This window comes from Centroberyx gerrardi, chromosome 24 (genome assembly GCF_048128805.1).
Source record: "Centroberyx gerrardi isolate f3 chromosome 24, fCenGer3.hap1.cur.20231027, whole genome shotgun sequence".
In the NCBI taxonomy this organism is placed as follows: Eukaryota; Metazoa; Chordata; class Actinopteri; order Beryciformes; family Berycidae; genus Centroberyx; species Centroberyx gerrardi.
The window spans coordinates 1,076,337-1,095,942 of NC_136020.1; the positions used below are offsets into that span (position 1 = coordinate 1,076,337).

General features: G+C 39.9%; 1 long non-coding RNA gene across 1 annotated transcript; it reads right to left on the reverse strand.

Annotated features, from left to right (window-relative positions):
• Positions 1-280: 280 nt before the first annotated feature.
• LOC144538108 (uncharacterized) lies at positions 281-1,631 on the reverse strand. The gene is made up of 3 exons (XR_013504075.1): positions 1,528-1,631; positions 896-966; positions 281-429 (listed from the first exon to the last, which is right to left on the reverse strand). It is a non-coding gene; the product is annotated as an uncharacterized LOC144538108 (long non-coding RNA).
• Positions 1,632-19,606: the final 17,975 nt, after the last annotated feature.

Here is a 19,606-nt window from a genome sequence, read left to right on the forward strand (position 1 = left end):
GATAAACAATATAAAACTATTAAAAAAGTGTCTTGTGTCCAAGTGGACACAGTTACTGACTGGTTACCATCCTTGATAATAAACACTTATTTCCAAATGTTATGGAAACCACAAATAAGTGTACGGTTTCCCCACTGACACGGAGAGGAGAAAAAAATGGTTGGCTCAAGTCAGCAGGAGCAATCTTACTATCACTAAAGATCACAACAACAAAAAAATATGCGAGGTAATAATATTCAAACACTTCATTTGCACTTTTTCACAAACAAAGACCATACCATTGGGAAGCTTAATGTTTGGTTTATTAAAAATAAGGAACAGGGAAAGGCTTGTAAAACCCAGGGAGTTGAGACTCAGGGTGCAGGGTGAGGGTGCTGTCTCATTGCAGGGAGTCTTCAGGCTCCATTGAATCCCCCTGTGGTTCTTGGGCTGAAAGAGAGAGGGAGAGAGGGAGAAAAAGACAGAGGAGAAAGGGTTAGACACACCTATATAGGCTTGGATGGGAAATTGCCTTGGGAGATGAGGTGTGGTCTTTGTTCCTCAACTTAAGTTATGGAACTTCATTAGTTGTGATCAACAGCTTTTGCTGCTGATGTTTAACAAAGTATGACAAGTGGCATCAGTTACTGATGTGATATTAATTTATATAAAGTTGTCTCATGTTCTTGGTTGTCTTTTATATATGTAATGAGTGTATACATGTCCAGTGCTCCTACAGCAGGTTACTAATATACACTAACAAGATAAGATTACTTATATAATACAGTAATAGAATACATGTTTAGTATGATTACTTATATAATACTGTAGTATAATACTTTTAGTATTTAGTATGATTCCCCATTTAGCCTAGTATGATTCATTTTTCAAAATTGCTGGCCTATTTTAAATTTACCTTGTGTTTTCAATCTCACTTAGGTCCTCCAACTTCCCTCTCCCTTTGCCATCAATCCAAAATCAGCTGAGCTGCAACATAATATAGACAGGTAATAGTCAACAGAATCACAAAGCCTAAAAACACTTAACCCATAAGTTACGTTTTTGTTTACTGTTTTGAAGTCTCAAATATGCACTCTAAATCCATATCAATAGCGATGTATCACAAACATAGCTCTCTTCCTTATTATTGTGTAACGTTAACTTTATTATTAGCTCTTACTCCAAAATGGATATCCTCATTTCACCACCTCCACCCACCACTCTACAAACACATGCCCCAATGTTATATTTAACTAATATTTAACTCCCCCCACCCCGCAAAAAATCACGTTTAGAAGTATTTTTCTCTAATTCCACAACGTTGGATGAAATGGCATTAAGAGAACAGAATTTATAATTAATAGGCTGTTCGTGGTTAACGTTATGTGTTGCTAACTTTATTCAGTATCCTAGCCTAATCTGTTATCTGTTAACGTTCCCTAAATCTACTAATTTAGAGGGGGATAATCCACTAACATGCTTTAATGCACATGTTAATTTGATACAGATGTGCTGATAATATACAATCTGATTCTTTAAACATCTTACCCTTTCAAAGTACATCACAAACGGTCCATTCCGCTGCAACTCTACTGCGCTGCTAGTGTTAGCCGCTAACTTCCGGGAACTATTGAGAGGCTCCGCGATCCGCCATTGCTGTAAAAAAATGGTCCATTGGAGAGAACGGAGATGACGCAACTCTCTCTCTATATGGCTCTGGTCTGAACTACTGAAAGACAGTCATCCCCCTCCACCCCCTCCTCCTCCCTCTCCTCTGATATGTTTCTGGGCCTGACTGAAGACATGGAGAAGAAACTCAACATGGCTATCAGACACATGACCCCACAGCGTGCTCCTGGGGCTCCCCAGTCTCCCCCACCTCCCCCTTCAAGCAGGTCGCCAACAGCCTCAGGTCAAAACTAGGAGAATTGGATGAATTGCTAGTGGCTGCTACCAAGCGACACTTCAACCAATCAAACCATCGCCAGGCCACTACCAACTTCTCAGCCATGAGGACTGCGATTTGATCCCGTCAGGGTCCCTGCCCAAGGAGGTTCTATATTAACTGGAGGATGAACGGAAAAATGGCCGCCCATTCATTTGAACGTAAGCTGCTCACCCAGCGCATATGCCAAAACATTTTTTCTCTTCCTGGTTTACTTCCGTGATGTGCGGCCCACGGGTCATGCGCAGTAGTGTCTGCTTACGTATTCCCGCCAGGAGTAGCGCGCCCACGAGCGAGCTAGCGAGCCCAGTCAAGTGAGCAGGTCGGGAGCGTGCAGCTGCAGCTGGGAGTGTGGAACGGACGGTTTGGTGGGGGAGGGGCGAGCAGAGCAGAGAGAAGGAATCTCCTAAAATTAAAATCTAAAACTTTTTATATGCTCAACTTTTGATTACTCACCAGTCAATATTATATTAAATATTATAATATTAATACATATTTATATTAATACAATTAATATTTATATTAATATTATAATTAATTATATTTATATATTAATTAAATGTATTATATAATTATATTAATATTTATATTAATACATATTAGTAAGTATTCAGCCAGTAGTTGCTAGAAGTCATTTGCTTGCAACTCTAATTTCCACGTCACTATTCCATTGTGAGAAGTTGTCTTAAGTTTATATTAAAGATAAAGATGTCATCACTTTTGTTATTACTAGGCAGGTTTCCCCAAGCATATCTGCTCATTCAATCTTATAATGTTTACATTTCTCCCAAGCTGACTGAAGCCGCACAGCATAGACCAACTTCATGAGTATGCATGTTGTGTTGCCTGATGTTCACACAGTCCTATCTGCAGCTGTCTGCTGGATACAGCCTGCAGAACCAATAGACTAAAGTACGTAGATCAAACCCATGTCATGCTTGATGAATTTGACTTTACATTCTGACATTTAAATGCAGCTTCAGTTCCTTGCTATTTTTATTTGAGTTACTTAGAAGAACCATGTAATGAAAATCATGAGTTGGCCCTGTATCCTTGGCCCTGTAGCATTTACAGCACTTTGCTGTGGTAGTTTGACAAGATGTCATCATACAGTCAAGAGTTTATCATTAGTCTGTCAAAGCTAAGTCAACCTGGGCCCCGTTCCATAAAGCGAGCTTACCAAATAAGCCAGGCTTCTTTCGGTTAGTCTGACTCATTTTCAGCTGATTCGGTTCCATAAAGCACGTTCAACATAGTTCAAGCTCAGTTACTATGGCAACTTATGCTGGGAAACTAACCTGGTCCGGGGCAGGCTAACTGTCAGGCTAAGCCTGAGTTGTTGCTAAACCAGAGTTCCTTTAACACTGACCCGACGGGAAAGCCATGATTTTACCACTGACTTTCGGCCATATTATTTTACTGTATTAACCACCACCAGTCGAAAAATTAAAGTTAATAGAAAATCAACTTAAATATATAATAAATAATACATGAAATAAATTATACAATGATAAGATATAGACCTACGTGCTTAATCATATGGTGATATCAAACGTTTAGGCTTAAGATACAAGATACATAATTGGTGGGGGGGTCAGAAAAAAATAGTCATTTAAAACACATTTCCTACATTTCTACACCACCTAACCTCTTGGATTATGTCAAGAAACAGCAACCCTGTATAATGTTAACCAAAAGTTAGTAACTTAGTTAGTAACTCACTCTCATTCCTGCCTGCGTGCGCACGGCACGAGAGGAGAGGGAGAGACGCAGAAAAGCCGCTGACTGAGATTACTCTGAGCACCATGCATGGGAATAAATTACAATATAATAGATTAGTGTATATTTCTCGCTATTCAGATGGTCTGAATAACTCGCTGCTGCACGGTGCTGCTCTGTCTCGTCTCGTGCGCTGTCAGTGTCTCTCTTCACGCCGCGACGTTATCAGTTATGAATTTGTTTTTCACTGCGTGAGAAAATGGACTTGTGGCGTGAGAGCGTGGGAAAAATTTCAATTGCGTGAGAGTTGGCAGCCCTGTGAACTCGCTTGACATTATTATGTATGAAACTGCCAATCAGATTTATTTACTTATTAATCGAAGGTGCCGGAACGCCGTTCCGGATCGTTCCGGCCCACTTTAACCCCTGCCTATAAATACGGACCTCAACCCATGTGTCGTTCTTTGTCAATCATGGTGTGTCCTTTCATTGATGAGGTGGTGGATGAGGGAGCTGTCATAGTACACCGGGCATTTCAAAGAGAACGGACTTTCAGGGACAGGTCAGACCCTTTGGCTTACCCTGACAACTACCTGTATGAGCGGTACAGGTTCTCGAGAGAAGGGATTGCATACATTTGTAGATTGCTCAGGCCACACATTGCAAATAGCACACGCCGCAATAAAGCGCTCACAGTCCCACAGACTGTGTGCATCGCACTTCGCTTTTTTGCCAGTGGCACATTTTTGTACACAGTTGGAAATGCAGAGAATATTGGCAAAGCATCGGTTTGCCGCTCTGTACGAGTTGTGTACCTGTCTTTAAAAAGACTGCTCAATGTGTTCATCACCTTCCCTGGCCACCGAGGAATTCGTACCATTAAAGAGGCCTTTTATGGAATCGGAGGTAAGTTCAAGCATTGATTGTATGAAATTTTTTTGAGTGTTAATGTTAGAGGTGACAATTGGAGGCTAACCCCTTTTACTTAACTTTTGTAGCTTTCCCAAACGTTATCGGGGCTCTGGACTGCACCCATGTGCGTAAAGCGTCCATCTGGCCCGCACGAGGCAGACTTCATCAATAGGAAATCATTGCACAGTATCAATGTGCAGGTACGGTCCTACTAATTGAGATAATGGTCTTGTAGGCTACTGTAGAATAGATTGTAATAGATTGCGCTACACAATAAGCTGGGCACCAGGGTTCTGTTCCAACTGTTCAGTACAAATTAGTGATCTAAACATCTTTTCATATAGGCCTAGTTCAACAGATTTTTCTCCACAATTATAAATGTAGTTACTCACATCCCTCTTTTTAGACATGTTTTGTTATGCCTATATTTTTCCAGTCTATTGACCTACATTTTACATTCTTTCAGATGATCTGTGATGCAGAATGTGTCATCACTAACGTGGAGGCAAAATGGCCTGGCTCAGTGCATGACTCCAGAATCTTTCGGGCCTCTTCTCTTTCCCGGCAACTGTCACAAGGTAGGCTTTTCACTAAACATATGGCAATGTAAAAATAGTACAGCTTTCAGAATACCTTCACCATCAATTTGTCATTACAAAAAGTCAGTTAATTATGTTCACTCTATCCAGGCGAGTTCTCCGGGGTTTTGCTGGGAGACAAGGGATATGCCTGCCTGCCCCATCTCTTGACTCCCTATCAGGATCCCCAGACAGAGGCACAGCGCAACTACAACTTTGCCCACGCACGCACGAGGGCTCGTATAGAGATGGCATTTGGCCTCATCAAAACGAGGTTCCAGTGCCTGAACCACCTCCGAGTGACTCCACAAAGGGCATGTGACATTACCGTTGCGTGTGTTGTGCTTCATAACATCGCCTGCCTGAGGAGAGAGAGGCCGCCAAGGGTGATTGTAGAGGAGGACTGGGGCAATGAGGCAATTTTCGACGATAATGAAACAGGCAGGGTTCTAAGAGACTTTTATGCCAATAATTATTTTGGTTAGCATTATATTCCAGTCCTTATGTTAAGGCTTTGATTAATCTGTTTTTTGTAGTTTCCATTTTTTCCACTTTCCCCTCAATTTCATTTAATTATACAAGACACGCAACTCACATAATTTGTATATTTTATTTCAACTTGAAGCTGCCTGTTAGGGGGGAAAGGCATACAATTAATTGGTGTCAAGAAAACAAAAGGTTGTGTGTCATTGTCTTGATTATGGCAGTTGTACTTGCATCTTTCTCCAGTTGTTGGATTTCCAGTTCCAACTTCCTCATCTTTAATCTTTTGTATTGGATGTCGACATCCAGTGCATCCATTTGTTTGAGGAGGTATCGCTTGTACAGCGCCTTAACGTTTTCTGCATCCTGTAGGAACAGTAAGTTTACTTATTTTTTGGAATGCTATTGGCATTGTATTGTATTCATTAGTTAATACTCACTCTGTCACCTGTGGTCCCAGCCTGAGAGGGTCCTGGAAGGGTCTCAGTGTCCTGCAGCCAATGATTGTTGGAAAAAAAGAAAAAACACACTATGAGCACCTCACCACACAAGTAGGGCTTTAAGTGTATAATGTGCAATCATTGCTTACCTCGGGCCTCCTTGAGCATACAGACACAGTCTCCTCATCCTCCTCCCTTGTAGATGGGCCTTCACCCTGACACCATTAATCAAACTCTGTTTAGTGATCACCACTTAACATTGACAGTAAACCAGTGCTGTGAACTATCTCATACTCACAGGGTCCTGCATGATGTCTGGTGGCTCCAACAGGCACACAGAATTTGCCATCACTATGAAACAAAACATGTTAGAACAAAGACTTTTGAATATGCTATCAAGAATATGCTAATAGATATATCAACCTTTTATGTACACTGTAAATGATTGCTGTCAATTTACAGCAGGATTTCAACAGCATTAACATGTTATTTTTAAATACAGCGCTTTACTGTTAATACAAAAGAAAATCTGTTAAATTACGCTCATTGACCGTTTTTTAACAGAACTATAATGTAATCCTAAAATACAGCACTTTACTGCTAATCAACCGTCCAAAGTATCTTAAGTAACAGTATCATGCAGTATTTTTTGCATTTTGGGAAGCGCAATTTCACCTGAACTGCACGTGAAGCTAGATCCATTCTTTTCTTCATCCATCAACATGTTACTAATTATTTGGTGAGTAGCAATTTTATTTAGTCCTAATTCATAAATCAGTGCAAAGTCTATCAGTGATGTTTCCAGTTTGTTTGCATTACTGAATATGTGCACATCATGATAGAAGGATTCAGGAGCTAGCTAGAATTTCATAGATGATTGCTAATCAGACAACACAAGGAGCTCATTTTAATTTCTACATATCTAAGTTAATGTGTGACACGTGCCAGTGAATTCATGAAGCATAATATAGTCTTGACAGTGTAAACCTTTTACAGTCTATGGAAGTCACTTCAACAGTTGAAGTAACATTAAGACTTCAGTGCACGCCGGTTATTGGGTAGTAATTCAGCAGTGCAGATTCAAAATTTAAGGCAAGGTTGTTTTCAAGATAATCGTTGGATCAGAAGTGCTGAAGAAGATTTGCTTTGCTGTAACTTACTGCTTCTTCAAATCTGTGTAAGTGTGGTTGTTTTTCTCAAACTTGTATTAATTGCATTGGCATGAGTCTGCTTGATGACATGTTGATAGTGCAGTAAAGGCCATAGAGCAGAAGCTGTGGGTGTTTTAGTTGAACTATTAAGTGTTTTGTGCATCATTTCAATCGGACTGTTCAGTTGTATTTAGGTTGATTTTTGACATGTTTCTCTGACATTACAGATGCACCAGACTATTTTACCGCTGCCCTACTGATCATAGTAAGTACTTGCCTGTTCATCACATGACACAATTGATCAGTTCACTTTTCAGACCCCTCAAACACTGAAATAGGCAACTGTCAGGTGAACTGGCGAAAGGAGCTGTTGTTTTCTTTCTTGCTTCTCAGTCTTACAAATGCAGTGCTGCGTACACTTGAGCTTGCCATGGAGGAGTGTGGTAGAGCCATTGTGGAACTCTTCAAGACTAAACCCACCAATGCAGGAGTCAAGGAAGTTCTCTCTCTGGGTGAAGATGTCGAGCTGTCATTTTGTGTCATCCAGCTTTTGATGGCTCACTTCTCAGAGACCGTGACAGGACTAATCCTTCTTGCAAATGTAAGTTTCCTTTTTATCTGTGTGTGTGTGTGTGTGTGTGTGTGTATATATATATATATATATATATGTACACACACACACACACACACACACATATATATACATATGCCATGTCATATAATGACTCATCAAGAGTACACTTTGTCCTAGGGATCTGCCACTGCAGCTGACAATCTCCATACCTGCAACTCCTCATCTGATTCTGCTTGGTATGTTTACATCATTGGATAGGCAAGCAACACAATTTTCTATTAAAGCATAATGCAATACTCTTGTAAAGAGATATAAATTTGACAGAGGAAAATTCTTCTAAGTTTCAGGTGAAACGGCAAGAAGCTGTATTCAGCGCTGGATGGTCAGCCTTGAGGGCCACGTCATATGTGAGGGGATCCAGCCCACCTTCTTGACGGGGCTTGCTGCATTATTTTCCACCTTCTACACCTTTAATCTCCAATACCACGAAGAGGCAGCATGCACACTCGAATTCATCCAAAGGTTAGATACTTTCAGTAAAACCTGTATTTTTCGTATCTTTTCGATGACATGCTATTGCACTTCTATACATTTGCTGCCTTTTATTGTGTTGTTAATCTGAGTGAGTTACACAACTTGATTTTTACATAGTGTCTGAAGAAACACTATCATTTTTCAGGCGCTTCGTTGGAATAAACCCTGAGAGAGGCACCAAGGCTGGACGGGGCAAAGTCTTATCAAAGAAAACTGGCAAAGTCACCAACAAAAAGACAACAACAGTCAATCCACATGTATCCACTCTGCTGAGGAGACTCATGGACTTTGAGTGGGACTTCATTTAAAATGGTGAGTTTACTCAATCCCATTACTCACATATATTTATCAAAACACCAGCTTGTCTCATTCCTCTAATTCTTTCTCCCTCTCAATCTCACCCTCCTTCTCCCTTCCTCTCTCTCCCTTACAGAGTAGAAAGTCTGAATCCCTCTTCCATTCTCTCACTCTGATATTATTTTTTATTCTCTCAGTTATTCTTTTACTCATAACATCTCTTATTCTCACACCTTGTATTCTTTCTGTCATTCTCTCTGTGTTATTTGTGTTCTGTTTCTGAAACTACACATACAACTGTTTGAATGTTCCAGGCTGGGATGTTTTGGCTGGCTGAGAGGTTAGTTCAGGGCTTGGGATATTTTTTCTTTGGATTTTTATGTTCATGGTCCACATTATGATAAGAGGAAATGAGGGGCACACACGCTGATTTTGTATGTGAGAAGTTGCAATGAAAGTTATTTTGGAACCTCTCTCTCTCTCTCTCTGTCAGAGGGCTACCAAGGCTGGATTGAGAGAACTGGTGTCTTCGAGTGGGCCATAACTCATTCACTAACTCACTCCCCCGCCATCGCTCAATACTTGGACTTCCGCACTTAACCATGTGCCTTGTAAGAGCCTAAACATACAGTTCATATTTGGACATGATGTAACATGTCTGGTGGTGTTCATTATATGTTCATTTAAATTTGAACTGTTTTTGACAGACAGCCTTATATTGACAAAACATTTTTTATTTAATGTTCTTTTTTTTTTATTTGTACCACTGATATGCCTTAAGGCTGGGCAATATATTCAGTATATTCACGTTACATGATATAGGGCAAGATATTATCTGAGAGTTTTGTTGTAATTCTATGATGTAGCTCAACTGTCTGTAACTGTGGGTATTCCACAAAGCAAGGTTAGTAAATTTGCCAGATTACTTTAAAAATGCTATAACTTCTGAAATTTGGTTTGTTATCATGAACTGGAATTGCGAATCATAACTGAATCATATTCAAATAGCTAATTCAAATTTTTCTTTACAGATTCAAAACACTATCACGATAATGTAATCTTTTCACACTTATCTGGCTAACTTTCTAATCCTGCTTTGTGGAACAATCCCCTGGTTAAAAGCTGCATAACAGCAAATGATGCAGTTTCTTCAACTGAACTGTTCTGTTCTGGTCACCTGGTTTAGTTTTCTAAACACTGTTTCATATTTTTCAATATTTATATTGTTAGTCAAAAAAGGTGATATAGTTGATCCTGTCAATATTTCTGAGCCTAAGTGCCTTGTACTTTTATTGCACTATTTTCAGCAAAAAGCCAAAGGCATTTTGAGAGAGAAGGCTCTGCCTCAGGTTTTTGTTAGCACTAGTTTAACATGCAATTGTTCTGAATGTGCACTTTCCAACTTTATATAAAAATAAAAAGTAAAGTGCAATAAGAAGCTGTGGATTTTTTTCTCTCACATTGTAATTACATGATTGAAAAATCTATGATTTAGCTCTGTTCTTCACTCACAAAAAACATTTTGTTATGGTTTGCGTTCTGTGCTTGTAGCCAGCTTTGGACAGAGATTCTGGGAAGACTGACAACCAGTAAGGTCTATTATAGTATTTTTCAGTCAACTGTAAGATACTGTAAAAGAAAAAAAAAAACAGCTATATAATGTATTTTTAAACAAGTCAGTTAACTGTAGAATACTGTGAAAGTAATCAAAAAACCAGTTCATACTGTATTTTTCATTAACAGTACAAAACCGTAAATTGTAGTGACAGTAAAAAACTGTTAATTTTACAGTAACATAATGGCAACCCTGCTGCCAGTTGTTTACTGTTTTTTTTTACAGGAAAAGTATTAACAGTGTAGTCACTCCTTGTACTAGGTGGCATGGATGCCGACGCTGTTCCCCCCTCTATTCCCTCAATAATTGGCCTCCCCCTGTTCAGCTCCAGCGCCAGCTCCTCTGCAGGGGTAAAGTGTGCTGGTGGTGCCCCCCCCCCCCCCCCCGTGCCAGCAGCATCACTCTTCTTTTTTGCAGCTGCAATTAATAAACATAATGAGATTGGACAGTTCTGGCATCAAGCTGATTATGCTTAAGTGCTTATATAGCCTATAGGCATACTTACCATTCTGAACAATATTTTTATATTTAGTTTTCACATGCTGCCACGTTCTTTTCTCCCCACTCAAGTTGTTGCTGTTTAAAAGTGCCCCCCCCAAGAAAGTTTCATTTGTTGAAATCATTCATCAATATACATAATATGCAGTATACGTATATATTAAACGTGTGAACATGTATACATTTGCAGCCTTGGGGTTTAATATTTAGGTATTCTTGTATAAGATATTTTAATAACCTACAGGTTTTCTGTTCTTATTAACTGTTTGATTGTAACGTTATTGTGCCCAATATTTAATTTGGTTGGATCAGAATATTTAATTACATTTTAACTTAGTTGCTACTTACGCATTCAATCGATCAGCAATTTCTTGCCAGGCTTTCTCTCTTGCTTTATTTAAGGCAGCTGTATTTCCTTTTTTGGTGATTATATGTTTCATTTCTTCATATAGTTCCAGTAATAAGTGCTGGTCGGTGGCCGGGAACATCGCCGCTCTCTCTTTGCCAATGCTTTTTGCCATTGTTTATCGATGTGATCCATGTTCCACCTCTCAGGCTGCTTAAGAATGCCAGGCACACGCAATTATCTTGACTACTTGAACCTGTCTTGAATTAGTCTGATTGCGTGAACTTGAAGTGAGCTTTATGGAACCGCTTTAGCCCCGACTGATTTGTTAGGTTCATTCAAGTCAGGTTTTGGATTTTAATCCCCGCTTTTCTTAGCGCGCTTTATGGAACGGGCCCCTGGTTCACTTCCCTTGCACTGTGTTTAGAAACACAGTGCAACTCTGACTGGCAGCTAGACTCACTATGCAAGCAGGTTAACCATACAGCACCATACAATACTGTCATGAAACTGAATTAGAAATCGCGTACAGGTCAAGTTATTTAAAATCGTTTATTTAAAAAAATTAAAAGAACATAAAGTTAATTCACAACGAAATACAAAAGTGATGAATAGCATGACTAGTTGGGTTCGCCAGACAGACCTGTGGAATACATGTCAAGTAGGCTAAAAACAAGGCTAATATAGTTAGCTTGCTGTCTACATCTCCGTGACATGAACAAGCACAGAAAACACACCTAATCCCAAACCTCCGTTTTCGGTGATCAGTTCTTATCTGTACATATTAAATACCAGTGGGCTACTCATGTAAAATACTTCATATTTTAATAAAAGCGAAGCTGGACTGTAGGAACACAGCTGACAGACGGAGCAGCAGCGGAAGCAGGAGGCTCGTTCCCGATGCAGAGCTCAGAGGCGCGTGCTTTGCTCGTACCCTGAGGTGACGTCACCCACAAAAAACAGTGTTTTATACGGCTCTGAGTGATTTTTAAAAAAATCGGCCTTCATGGTTAAAAAATACATAATTCAAAGAGTATTTTAAGGTCTTGTGTGGTGTTGTAGGTATCTTCTGAACAGTTTTAGAGGACTGTCTTTTACAATGGCCGTCTATGGGAAAAAAGCTTTTTGGGCCGCAGGTGAATTTTAGGCTGCAGTACCACCGTTGGCCACCATGTCAAATTGGAAGCAAGGCTGAGACCTGACGCCTGGGGGCTGTCCCTGCCCCTGTCCTAGTAGCTTGTCCGATGTCTCTTTTAGCAGGCATGGCTAGATCCGCTGGCCCTGTCCACCAGCCAGGAGGGAGGTCTGGTTACACATATACTATCCCAGTCAGGATTACTTTCAGACCGATTATGAGTTATTCAAATCTAATGGCTGTTAACAGGTCAAAAATGGGCGCTGACCCCCCTCAGACTGTTCATGGCCAAACACACCATAGTTCCTATAGTCACATAGCACTTTGAGAAATGTACACAGACCATCTGGCACCTGTCTCATAAACCTTATCACAATCTCTCACAAGCTGCAATCTGCTCAGGGACATCCCAGTCCAGAGAATGTTTTTAACACACTAAACTTGGCCTTATTGAATGTCAGGTCTTTAGCAGGCAAGTCACTTTTAATTAATGATTTTAGACCAAAATAATAGTGGAGCTGTTCTTATTGAATCAGCCCCTCCTAATTTTAGTTTTACGAACAAAATCAGAGTAGACAAGAAAGGAGGTGGAGTGGCAGCCCTTTATAATGTTTTCCAGTGCAGGCAGATATCATTTGGAAAGTTTGCAACCTTTGAATATCTTGCTCTTGTATTGAAATCATCCTCTCGTGTTTTACTTTTAACTGTTTACAGGCCACCAAAATACTTTTTTGATGACTTCACGCAGCTGCTGTCTATCATATGTATTGACTTTGACTGTCTGGCTATCGTTGGTGATTTTAACATTCATATTGATAACACTAAGGACAGTAGTGCCAGAGAACTGCATTATACTCTGGACAATTTTGGACTGATCATGTGTCAGGGCCCACCCACAAGGTCTTAATATCTCTAAGGTTGTGGTTACTGATGTTGCTCTCTCTGACCACTACTGTGTTTTCTTTGAGATGACTGTCACTGCTGAGATCCATTCCAGGACAGATGTAATCTCAAGATGGTATATCAATGAGAACACTAGTACATCATTTATCCAGGCTCTCTCTGTTAGAGGTTTGTTTTCGAGGACCCAAATGCAGACACGGACAATAGGTAGATGGAAAAGGGAAAAGGTTTATTGGTGGTTGGATTTGGGTGGAGTGAGATGAAGGCAGCGGGGTGGAGTGGTGGAGACAATCCAGACTGGGCTGGTAGACGGGCGGACGAGCAGGCAGGTTAGCAGGTGAGCTGACAGACTGGCAGGAATGGTGTGGACAGGCGGAGAGACACACAGGGATATCCTGGACACAGGAGAAACACGATCAAATGTACGGGACAAGGAACACAAGAATTAACTCTGACGTGAATACAGAGTGACCGAGAGTGTCTACCACAGGTTAGGTGGAACAATCTGGCGATGAATGGATGACAAGCCAGGGTAGATATACTGGTGGTGATGAGTAATGAGGTTCAAGTGTGCAGGTAAATCAGGAGCCCAGGAGCTGGGGAGAGGGAGCCACGCCCATGCCACACACACTCTAACAGACACAGACTAACACAGAGAGACAGACCAGGGAGGCGGAGACACAAGGGAGGCAGGGAACACAGAGAAACACAAGGAAAACTAGAGTCACGGCCGTGACATTCTCCACCTCACCTGTTCTCACTTTGGCCTCTGTCAGTGATCTTGTGGATAATTTTAATTCGAAAATTACAAATATCATTGATACCATTGCTCCTGCAAAAGTTAAAGCGATCTCTGGTAAGAGAAAGGCACCATGGAGAAATGCCACATTAGTAAAGCTCCAAAAACAGAGTGCCAGAAAGCTGAACGCAGGTGGCGAAAAACAAAACTCAGGGTTCATCATGACTAGGGCTGAAACGATTCCTCGAGAAACTCGAGTAACTCGATTACTAAAAATCATCGATGCAAATTCTTTGCATCGAAGCTTCGTTTAATCCATATAACTATATACACGCTCAGTGTTTCGCACGGATGATTATTACTGTTGCACAACGCGCTGGAGAAAGAGAGAGAAAATAGCGAGGGGCGAAGAGAAGAGACAGGCCAGAGAAAACGACAGAAAGTGTCCAAAGTTTCGGATCCAGTGTTGCCAACTTGGCGACTTTGTCGCTAGTCTTAGCGACTTTTCAGACCCCCCTGGCGACTTTATTTCTCAAAAGCGACTAGCGACAAATCTGCCGACTTTTTCTGACCATGGGAAGCAATGTTAATGTGTTGAATCCCAAAGCATTTGGCAATAAATTGGTTCGGCTGATGCTGGTTTTCTCTACTTGCTTGTCTAATCCAGAGAGGTCTGACGATCACAGCGCTTCCCACACACAGCGTAGCTCCTTCCCTCCGCTGAGAGCAGGGACTGTAGGATAGGGTCCACTTGTAATTGCTACCGGCGTACGCCGAAACTGGCCGGGTGGGCGGAGTCAGCACTTGATATTAAAACAGGATGAGATGAAGGCTAGTAAAGAATGCACGTTAATTATGGCTATATGTAATGGCTAGTTAAGAACGTAAATCAATATGGTGGCTAGTTATGATGTCCCTAAGTTAGCTAAGTTTTGCTCAAGAAAATAACCACAGAAAATAAAACGCTGCAGTCAATTTGTGAAAGCCTGAGCTTCATTCATGTTATTATTATGATAGGCACACACACATACACACACACACACACACACCTACTCCCCTCACAGTGATGCATAAAATACCCCAGAAAGCAAAATATCAGGTGGTGTAAGTAGCAATTGGAGCCTAAAATGCACCAGTCCAATACAGCAGGTATATTCAGTTTAGTTTGATTGCAGTGAGTAGGGTCAGCAGGTGTAGGGCAACCCTTCAACATAGTAAATAAATGTACATTAGCCAGTCTTATGAACTTGTATGATATTTAGGCCTAGTAATAAATATCAATAATAATTATTATTTCACCTCGTTTTCAGTAAATCACAGTGTCGTATGGACAGCTTCGTGCGGACAGCTTTTCTCTTTTGTATATTTACTAGTGCTCTTTAATAAAGCGAAAGTATTTCTTATCCGATTACTCGATTAATCGATGGAATAATCGGTAGAATACTCGATTACTAAAATAATCGATAGCTGCAGCCCTAATCACGACATTTACAAAGAAAAACTACGCATCTACAGTTTGGAATTGAAGAGAGCTAGACAATCATTTTTTTCTGACCTCATCAACAAAAATATTAATAATGCACGTGTCTTATTCTCCACTGTTGATAGGCTGACTAACCCCCAAGTGAAAGTAGCCCCTGAACTGCTCTCCACTCAGTCATGTAATGACTTTGCCTCCTTTTTTACTGAAAAGATTCAGAAGATTAGACAAGAAGTCAGCACCTCCATTTCAAGTAAAATTTCTGTCACCTTTGCATTTACACAAAACAAATCTAGCTAACATGTCACAGTTTAATCCAGTTGATTACAAAACACTAGAAGAAGTTGTGTTGCATCTAAAGTCTTCTACCTGCTGCCTTGATAGTCTTTTTATTTTTTTTTTGTCATTTAAGTTTTTATTAAAGTTTTACATAAAATGACATAAAATGAAAATAATAATAATACAAAAAGTAAATAAATAATATAAAATAAAATAAAGAGTGGCAGTCAATCAAAGCATCCAGTCAAGACAACACCTATAAATCCCTACCTCAAACTCACAAAAACTTGGTGTATTCCGTTAATACAACATAATAGAATATGTAGCCTAAGTCCCCACCTTAGCCCACGAGAAACTCCACACTCTAAGATGTTACATCCTTAATATATATGAGGAAGTGATTCCAAGCCATATTAGATTTCCCTTTGAGATCATTCACTCTGGCAATCATATCCTCAAAAGAGGCAGTTTCAGTTTCCGTAAAATGAGCCTGGCTGCCGTGATAAAGCCTGCTAAGGCTAGCCCAAACTCTGCTTTGGTGATTCCATGTGGCAAGATTGATTTATCTCCTAGGAGACACAGTCGTGGTGTTTCTGGAAGGGGTTGCCCTATCCACTTTGTGAGTGTTTCCAGTACCTCCTTCCAAAAAGAGTGTACTAGAGGACACTCCCACATGGCATGCAAAAATGTGCCCAATTCCCTCTTACATTTCCAGCATTTATTATCTTGTACCAGGCCCATTTTATAGAGTTTGAGTGGTGTGAAGTAGTACCTATTTATAATCTTATAGTGAGTAAATTTATTTCTCACATCCCTCGTGGCCCAACCTATATTTGAGACAATGTCCTGCCATACCTCCTCCTTGATCTCACTATCTAAATCCCTTTGCCAAATCAGTGTCAAATTTTCACATATTCTGCTCTGGTTATTCAAAGATTTCTTATAAAATATTGATGCAGAGTGTATTTCACTAGGAGAATTAAAAAAATTCTGGATCATATTCTCTTCTTCCTCCTTTCTGTTTATTCCAAAAATAGATCCTATACTACTCCTTAATTGTAAATACTTCCAAAAATCCCTTTCATCTATTAGATTAAATTGTTCTTTCAATTCCCGGAATGACTTTAAGACTGTTTCATTACAAAGATAATTAATTATACGTATTCCATTTGTCAGCCACTTGTCCCATGCAAATGATTTTTTCATTCATTTCAGTTTATGCACCTTTGCCCACACCCACCAGGAGTGCTGCAGTATTGGGTTTCTTTCCTCATTTGCTTGTCTTGCTATCTTTTTCTGAGATAAGAGTTCAATAGGTTTAAATGGAGCTGACAATGATATTTCTATCTTAATCCAACCCAGGGACGAATCATAATTTGCCCAGTGTTTCGCCAGTTTACTCATTTCAAAAGATATATTATACCACTCTACATTTGGAAGTGACAATCCACCCTTGTCCCTTAAGGCATATAATTATTTCAGGACAATTCTTGGCTTTTTCCCGTTCCATAGGTAATCCTTAATCAATCGATTATACCGTTTAAAAATTGCATCTGAAATCGTCACTGGAATCATCATAGAAATGTAATTGAACTGTGGGGCTACTACCATCTTAATGGTATTAATTTTACACCACAGGGTGAGGTTTATCATTTTCCACTTATCAAGGTTAGTCTTTATTTTTTGAAGTAATGGGGTCATGTTAATTTCAAGTATGTTATCAAGATCTGAACAAAGTAAGATTCCTAAATACTTCATCCCAACGGGTATCCATCTAAACTGAGATATGTTTACAGAAGAGTGACATCCTCTTGAGAGGGGCATAATTTCTGACTTTTGCCAGTTTACTTTATAACCTGACAATTTCGAAAATTCTTCAATTAAAGACTATACAAGAGGGGTAGAAGTAACAGGTTCATTAATCAGTAATAAAATATCATCCGCGTATAGGAACAGCTTGTGTTCCCTACACCCCCCCCCCCCCCCCCCCCCCCCCCCCCTCACACCCTTAATGCCTGCCTCTGCCCTATAGGGGTTCGAGAAATCGAGTAAAAAGCATTGGGCTAAGGGGATCCTCTTGTTTTGAGCCACAAGTTCGACAAAAAAAAGGTGAAATCTGTCCATTTGACAAGACTGCAGCCTTTGGCTCTGAGTAAATTACATTCACCCACTTCCTAAATCGCTCCCCAAAACCAAATGTCTTCAGTGTATGCCCCAAAAAGCACCACTCAACCCTGTCAAATGCTTTCTGGGCGTCCAGAGAGAAGGCAGCTATTGGGGTGTCCTCATTACGATTAAGCCACATGAGATGTAGTAGACGTCTGACATTATCTGAAGATGATCTGCCCTTTATAAATCCAACTTGATCTGGATGTATTATGTGTGGTAGGATCTTTTCAAGTCTCATAGCGAGCACCTTTGTCAGTACCTTACAATCTACATTGATCAAGCTGATAGGTCTATAACTTCCTGGGTCGGTGGGTTCTTTAGCTTTCTTGAGAATCAATGAAATCAAGGCCTCATTAAATGTTCCAGGCAATTGCCCTGACGATAGTGCCTCTTCATATACATTTGTTAGTACAGGGGCCAGTACATCAACATATTTGGAAAACCATCCAACCCAGGAGATTGCTATCCTAACTTCTTGTGCTGTTATGGGACTGTCCAGATCTTCTTTCTGAGCCTCTGACAATTCTGGAAGAACAATTTTTGAAAAGAAACTTTCCAATTTACACGGGTCTAGTTTTACTTCTGATTTATAAAGTTCATTATAAAAATTCCAAAACACTTCGTTTATATCCTTGATATTAGTCACTACATCACGTTTTTCATTTTTAATAGATGGTATTATATAACTAGCCTCTTTCTGCTTTAGTTGTCGTGCCAATAATTTCCCTGCCTTTTCCCCACTTTCGGAGAAATTACCTTTTAGCCTAAACAAGGCATACTCAGCCTTCTTGTTATACACTTCATTTATTTGGAATTTCAATTCACATACCTGCTTTAAAATAGAATCTGTATGTTTTTCTGACAATTCTTTCTCTAATTCCTTAAGTCGTGTTTCAAGGCGTCTAGCTTTTTCCATTTGTGTCTTTTTCTTTCTGCCAGAATATGCTATTATTTTACCCCTTATATAAGCTTTGGAGGCTTCCCATACCGTCCCCACTTTATCGGTTGAACCCATATTTATTTAAAAAAAAGTCGCAAGTTCCTCTTTTATCGAATTACCAAATATTGGGTCCTGAAATAAAGAGACATTTAGCCGCCATCTATTCTTTCTTATAACTTATGATTCAATTGCTAGACATAGTTGAAAGGCAGCATGATCTGTCAGGCTACATCCACTTGTTGAGATTTGAGATATGACAGACACTTCTTTCTTTTTATGGGGTTTTGTGACCCATTAATGTTCCATGACACTAATCTTATGTAACTAGCCATATCTTACAGTAGCTAAGCCTTACAATTTGCATCTGATTATCTATACTGAGGTTTAAATAAAAGAAAAGCAAAGAAAAAAAAGAAGGAATTGAGGTGCTGTCTGACTGCCAACCGAGACAAAATAACAAATAACATGTATCAGCTCCTGCCCAAGCCATAACTTTTAAACAGTAACAATTAGAAAACAAACCTTTCAAAATGGAACCCCTGATCCCTGACCCTCTTCTCTCTGTTATGAGAACCCCTCCTCCAACACGGTCCGTGAGGTGCTACAAGTGTTCGCCCACAGACTCACCCCCCCACCCCACCCCCTTCATTATGTAAAATCATAATACACAATAAAATAATATGAATAATAGCTTAGTCTACTTACCCCTTTCTACTGTTGCAAAGTCGACCAGCAACCTTCACAACAGCTTAGTGGGCTTTACTAGCCTGGTTGAAAACTTCAATAAGGCCCAAATCAAAAAGGAATCTTAAAATAAAATAAAACATATTATCCGATAGGCTATAATAACTCCTATTCCTATTCCTATTGTCCATGGGTTAGCTAAAGCA